We start from the raw sequence: 6,000 nt of genomic DNA on the forward strand, positions 1-6,000 counted from the left end.
TCAACCTGGCCTGAGCTCTGTGGATGATAGGGAACATGCAATTGCCATTTGAACCCTAACACTGTAGCTAGACTCTGGGTTATCTTAGAAATGAATGCTGGACCTCTGTCACTGTTAATCCCTGCTGGAACACCAAATCTAGGGACAACATCTTTGAGAAGACACTTTACAACTGTTCTGGCGTCTTCTTTTCTGGTAGGGTAGGCCTCTACCCATTTGGAGAACTGGCACACTATTACCAAAAGATATTTGAATCCTTGGCATGGTGGCATGTGCGAAAAGTCAATTTGCATATTTACAAAGGGCCCCGAGGGGGGCGGTAAATGTTCATGCTGAACTGGACCTTTTCTTCTTCTTGTCTGCTGGCATATCATGCATCTATCTACAAGGGTCTGTGTAGCTAGTGTAATGCCTGGAGCAAACCATTGTGACTTTATAATCCCATTCATCCCTCCTTTTCCTACATGTGATTTGCCATGTGCAACATGTGCCAAAACATGGAGGAATGAACGGGGACAGACCATCCGGCCGTCTGGGTGGAGCCACAAGCTGGACTCAGCGTCAAGTGTACAACCTCGTCTTAGTCATAAGTCTTTCTCCCTAACATCAGCGCGGGCTTGCATGTCCGCGACATCATTAAAGGAAGGCAAACAAATGGTTTCTGCGGGTTGTGTCGAGGGGCATTGGAGTACCATAGAAGAGGAGGAAACTGCTGCTTGTTTAGCCGCGGTGTCGGCTAACGCATTTCCACGCGAAATAGGATCATTAGAATTTGTGTGAGCAGCACATTTAACTACTGCTAGCTGTGCAGGGAGCAGGATAGCGTCTAATAGCTCAGCTACTAACGCATGATGTTGAATAGGCTTACCAGCCGATGTTAAGAAACCGCGCATTTTCCACAAGACACCAAAATCATGGCACACACCAAATGCATACCTGGAGTCTGTGAAAATGGTTGCAACTCTACCTTGAGCCAAAATACACGCCCTGAGCAGAGCATACAACTCTGCAGCCTGAGCTGACGTGCCATTTGGCAAGGCTTTCTAAAACTTCCCAGTCATTCACAACAGCGTAGCCTGCTAAGTGTACTGTGTCAGACGGCCTGCTCGCAGACCTGTCTGTGTACAGAATCATATCTGAATTAGGGATAGGGGTTTGCAACATATCAGCTCTGGGGGAGGAAGACATGTCAATCGTTGTGACGCAGTCATGTGTTATTTCAAAATCTGGAATTGGCACCAGCGTAGCTGGGTTTAGGGGGGGGGAACGTTTAAGAGTGATGTGTGGACTTGAAAGAATTACCGCTTCATAACCAGATCGCCTTGCTGCCGTCATATGCTGAGTAGCAGAGGTGTTCAGAATATGCAAAACTGCATGTGGGACATGTACTACACAGTCACTGGCCAGTACAATGGGAGAGGATTGTTTTACCACTATCGCCACTGCGGCCACAGCCCGCAGGCATGAAGGCATACCAAGCACCACAGGGGAGAGTCGAGATGAGTAGTATGCAACAGGCCGGAAATTAGAGCCATGCTTCTGCACCAAGATGCCCGTTGCAAAGCCCCCCTTCTCATGGACGTGTAGATGAAAAGGTTGATGGTAGTCAGGGAGCCCCAGGGCAGGAGCAGATGTGAGGGCCTGCTTTAAGTCCTGAAAGGCAGTGTGCATGTCCTCAGACCACTGAACAATGTTAGGGGCAGCCTGCAGAGTGGCAGCACGCAGGACAGAATCCATCGCAGCATACTCAAAAATCCAGTGTCTGCAATAATTTGCCATGCCCAAGAAGGAAAGCATGTCCATCTTTGTGCGAGGTGGTGGTACTTTGTTCAACAGACAAATCCTTGCTGGCGAGAGGAGACGGTGTCCATCCCTCAGAATGTGACCCAAATACGTGACCTCAGTCTGGCAGTATTGCAACTTGGCCAGGGATGCTCTGTGTCCGCATTCAGAAAGTCTTTTCATGAGCAGAATGGAGTCGATGCGACAGGCGTCTTTATTGGGAGAAGCTAACAACAGGTCATCTGCAGTACTGAAGCAAGGTACTACCTCCTGTCAGGACCAAAGTGTCCAGATCTCTCCTCACAGCTGCTGCATACACTGTAGGGGATTCAACAAACCCCTGTGGGAGGCGCGTGTATGTGATTTGTTTACCTTTAAAAGTAAATGCAAACAGATACTGGCTGTCTGGATGCAGAGGAACAGAGAAAAATGCTGAACATAAATCAATCACTGTGTAGTACTTAGAGTCCGGGGGCAGAGAAGCTAAAATCGAATTGGTGTCCGGCACAATTGGAGCTGTCGGAATGACAATAGCATTAATAGCTTGCAAATCCTGGACAAAGCGCCACTCATCAGGGCGATTGTGTTTAGGTATGGGTAGAATTGGAGTATTACAGGGACTAGTTGTGTAAATTAACACGCCCTGATCAAGCAAAGATTGGATGACTCCTTCAATCCCCAAAATGGCTCTATGGGGCAAATTGTACTGTCTGATAGCTGGCAATCTGGCGTTGGCTTTAAGTGTTACTCGATGTGGAGGCGCTGAGGCAACAAACCCAACATGATTCTTGTGTTTTGCCCATAATGCAGCCGGTACTTCTGAAAAATCTGAGGGGGGACCATACTCTGTGGGGGGGGTTTGGTTGTAAATGAAGGAAAGTGCATTGTGGAAGAGCAATTGGCTCCGCGAGACGCAGCAGGAAATGCTCCCCTCCAAAGTTAATTACGTTAGGTGCGTGTGTGTGTGTGTGTGAGGAAAGTGAGGCTTCCAGCTGGGCCTGGCAGTGGGCTGCCATGGCCCCCACCTCTTTTGGGTTACTGCCTGGCGTAACAGCCACCGTTATGTAGGGGAGGCTTTCTTCAACATGGAGAACCTGCTGGGGTGTTGTGAGTCTGATGGGTAAAACACATCCTTGTCGGGAAATGAACAAATATTGTTCACTTGTCAACCGATCTGATTTGTTGCAAAAACCTCTTACTGATTGCGCGTAGTCATCTGACGGATTAAAGGCTGCTGTGCAATGACAATTCAACACAGGTCGCATAAGAGACATTAAAGACGCACAAACCGGAGAAATGCTAGCAATCTTCTGAATCCCTGTTGTGGAGAAAACAGAAATCATATTGAAATCTGGAAATGACCAACAATAAAGGTTGTCTCGCGATGATTGAATGAATTGGACTGCCTGATAGACCTTACTGTCAGGAATTGTCAAAAACAATCCGTCTGAAGTGCAATGTATTGTTGCCTGTAATTTACATAGTAAGTCCCTGCCCATTAAATTAATAGGACTTCCATCTGAAATAATGAAAGAGTGTTCCACGTTTGATCCATTAATTGAAACATTAGTGTTCTCTGAAATGGGTTCGGACATAGAAATTCCAGCAACACCGATGGTTGTGACAAATGTATTGGTTGCTTCACACACTTTCTCCTTAGTACGCACGGCAGACAAGGTGGCTCCGCTGTCAATCAAAATATCTACAGCCGTACCACTAAAATCAACGGGCATAATTGGATCTTCACGCGGGTTATTGGAAAGGCGAATTGTTGCTGCTTGAATGGGGAAATGCTGTGATTCTGATCCTATATCTTCCTGGCACCACTATCTTCTATTAAATCCACTTTGTTGAGCGTTCTGCCCCTGGTTCTGTCTGTCATAACGTGGAGACTGCATTAATGCCAGATGTCCGGACTGCTGGGGGAGGTTAGGGGGAAGTGCGGGCTGGGAGAAGGGGGGCTGGGTGAGGGGGGGCTGTGTGTGCTGATGGACCCCCCACCGCTTACCACACTGTCCTGCCCAGTGATCGGTCTCTCCGCAAACATGACATGGCATCAACTTTTTGGGATTTTTGTTCTGCTGCTGTCTGCTCTTATTATGATAATCCTGTGATCTCCCCTGATTTTGATACTGCTGTGTGTGGTTTTGTCCCTGCGTTTGTTAAGCCTGGGTGTTTTGAGGCAATTGTTGAAGCAGTTGTGAAATTCTGGGAGTAAGAAATATTTGGCTCCTATGCAACGCACGCATTGTGGCGATAGTCGCTTTCCAAGATTTAATTTGCCAATCCGGAGTTGACATCATGTAGGCTTGAGCTGTCTCTGGGATTAAATTATGTAACAAGGTCTGTATGGCAAACAAATCATTACCCTCTCTTTTAATTCCCGCATTATTATCCCACACTGTCATGAAACGCTGGATAAATTCTGGGACATTTTCCGCTGGGTCTTGTACACATGCCGTCACTTGTGAGAAATCTGTGTGAGTTTTAGCGCATGCTCTGATAGCCAATGCAGCGACGTTTTGTATCCACGTGTCTCGCGTCTGTGTCGTGGGCCAGTCCCCTGCGGCTGTACACTCAGGAAATTTAAACTCGTCTCTGCACGTGGGCCAATCTGCCTTGTATGTTAAGATTATCAGCTGTTTAACATCATGAACCAAACAGTTATAAACTGAACAAACATTAGTCAACCATGACAGATACTCATCTGGACTTTTAGTGGGACTCGGAGCGTGGTTAGTGACATCAATGACCTCAGCGGGTGTCTAGGGTTTGCAAACTGGAACCTCTCCTATCAGAATTTTCGGGGCGGTCACACTTTCTTCAGAATTATTATCCTGAGATGTTTGCTTTGTCGTGTACATTTTACGCTGGACATGTTTTGGAAAACTGCTGCCGTACGGCGAACCTGGGTAATCTTGTAAGAGGAGTGGTGGAGTGCGAGGAGTGGGGGTCAATCGCGGACTGTCATGTAAAACATTCTCATCCCCCGCTGCTGCTGGGCTCTGCTCGGCGTGTGCCGATTCTAATTCTCCATGTTGTCCTATCTGATATCTCAACTTATTTTCATTCATGATAGCTGCAGCTGTTATTAACAGATCATCATCGGAGTTTCTCGCAACGGGATTTGAGAGTTCTGTCGCGGGAATTATTTTCGTACAGAGAGATACAGCCTGCTCTCCGTCCAACAGCCCCGCGTCTGTCAAAATACAAATGAGCTGAGATGGGGTTGGAGTTTTAGCACTTCTTTTAATCCAATCATAAAATATTGATTTTGCAATGTCTGGAACATTCTCACCGTGTCTTTTCCTGAATCTGGACATGTTTTCTGATCTCACATCAAAAGCAGCCTCTAGGCTAAGCAAATGACAACTTTTTGCACATTGAGAAACTTTATCAATAAGCGCCTTGAGCTCAATGGAGCCTCGCTCGCTGCCAACAGATTTTGCATTTTTCCTTTCTTCATAACCCCTTTTTTCCGCCAAAGCCATCCAGGCTTTCACACATTCTGTCATGTATCCTTGATCCCATGAACAATTTGAATTATCTTCCACCAGTTTAAATGCTTGCCACAACACGGCCATATCAAAACTACCTGTCAGAGGCCAATCAAATCGAATCAATCCTTTCTGATTAATCTGTTGTGAGTGTTCGCAAAGTAACGATGTAAACGGCATAACTTTAGACCAATCCAAAGTTCTTCCGACAATTCCAGACGGCATGTTTGGAGAAAACAAATGCGTGTAGTGGTTTTCTGCAATCGGGTTTTTTTTAAGTGTCTTTGTGTGTGAAATGGTTTTCCTCTTACCAACTGAATCGTTTGTGGAGGCAGTATTACCCATGTTTAACGGTTAGTACAATAAAACAAACACTGCAATTGGACAAACAAACATGTACTCGCAACAAAATCAGTGCCCTGGCCAAAAATCATCCAGTTTAATTTAGTCCGAGAATTACGGAAACGTCAACGGGAGCACTGAAATATCTGTTTAATATGGGCTCTTCTCAGCCATATATTGCTCATCTGTTGATGAGCAATAAACTACCTTATTCTCAATCAAAACCACTATGCAAATGTAGTGGTAAAACTGCTCAACCGACCGAGAGCAGCGATTGTTTTAATTAATTCAGTGCTTTTTAAAAAAAAAAATTAAACAACAGCCAATTCAATAATCCGTTAGTTTATTAAACACAGTGTGAACGTAATATTCTGCCACG

Source organism: Gymnodraco acuticeps, unplaced genomic scaffold (assembly GCF_902827175.1).
Source record: "Gymnodraco acuticeps unplaced genomic scaffold, fGymAcu1.1, whole genome shotgun sequence".
Lineage (NCBI taxonomy): Eukaryota > Metazoa > Chordata > Actinopteri > Perciformes > Bathydraconidae > Gymnodraco > Gymnodraco acuticeps.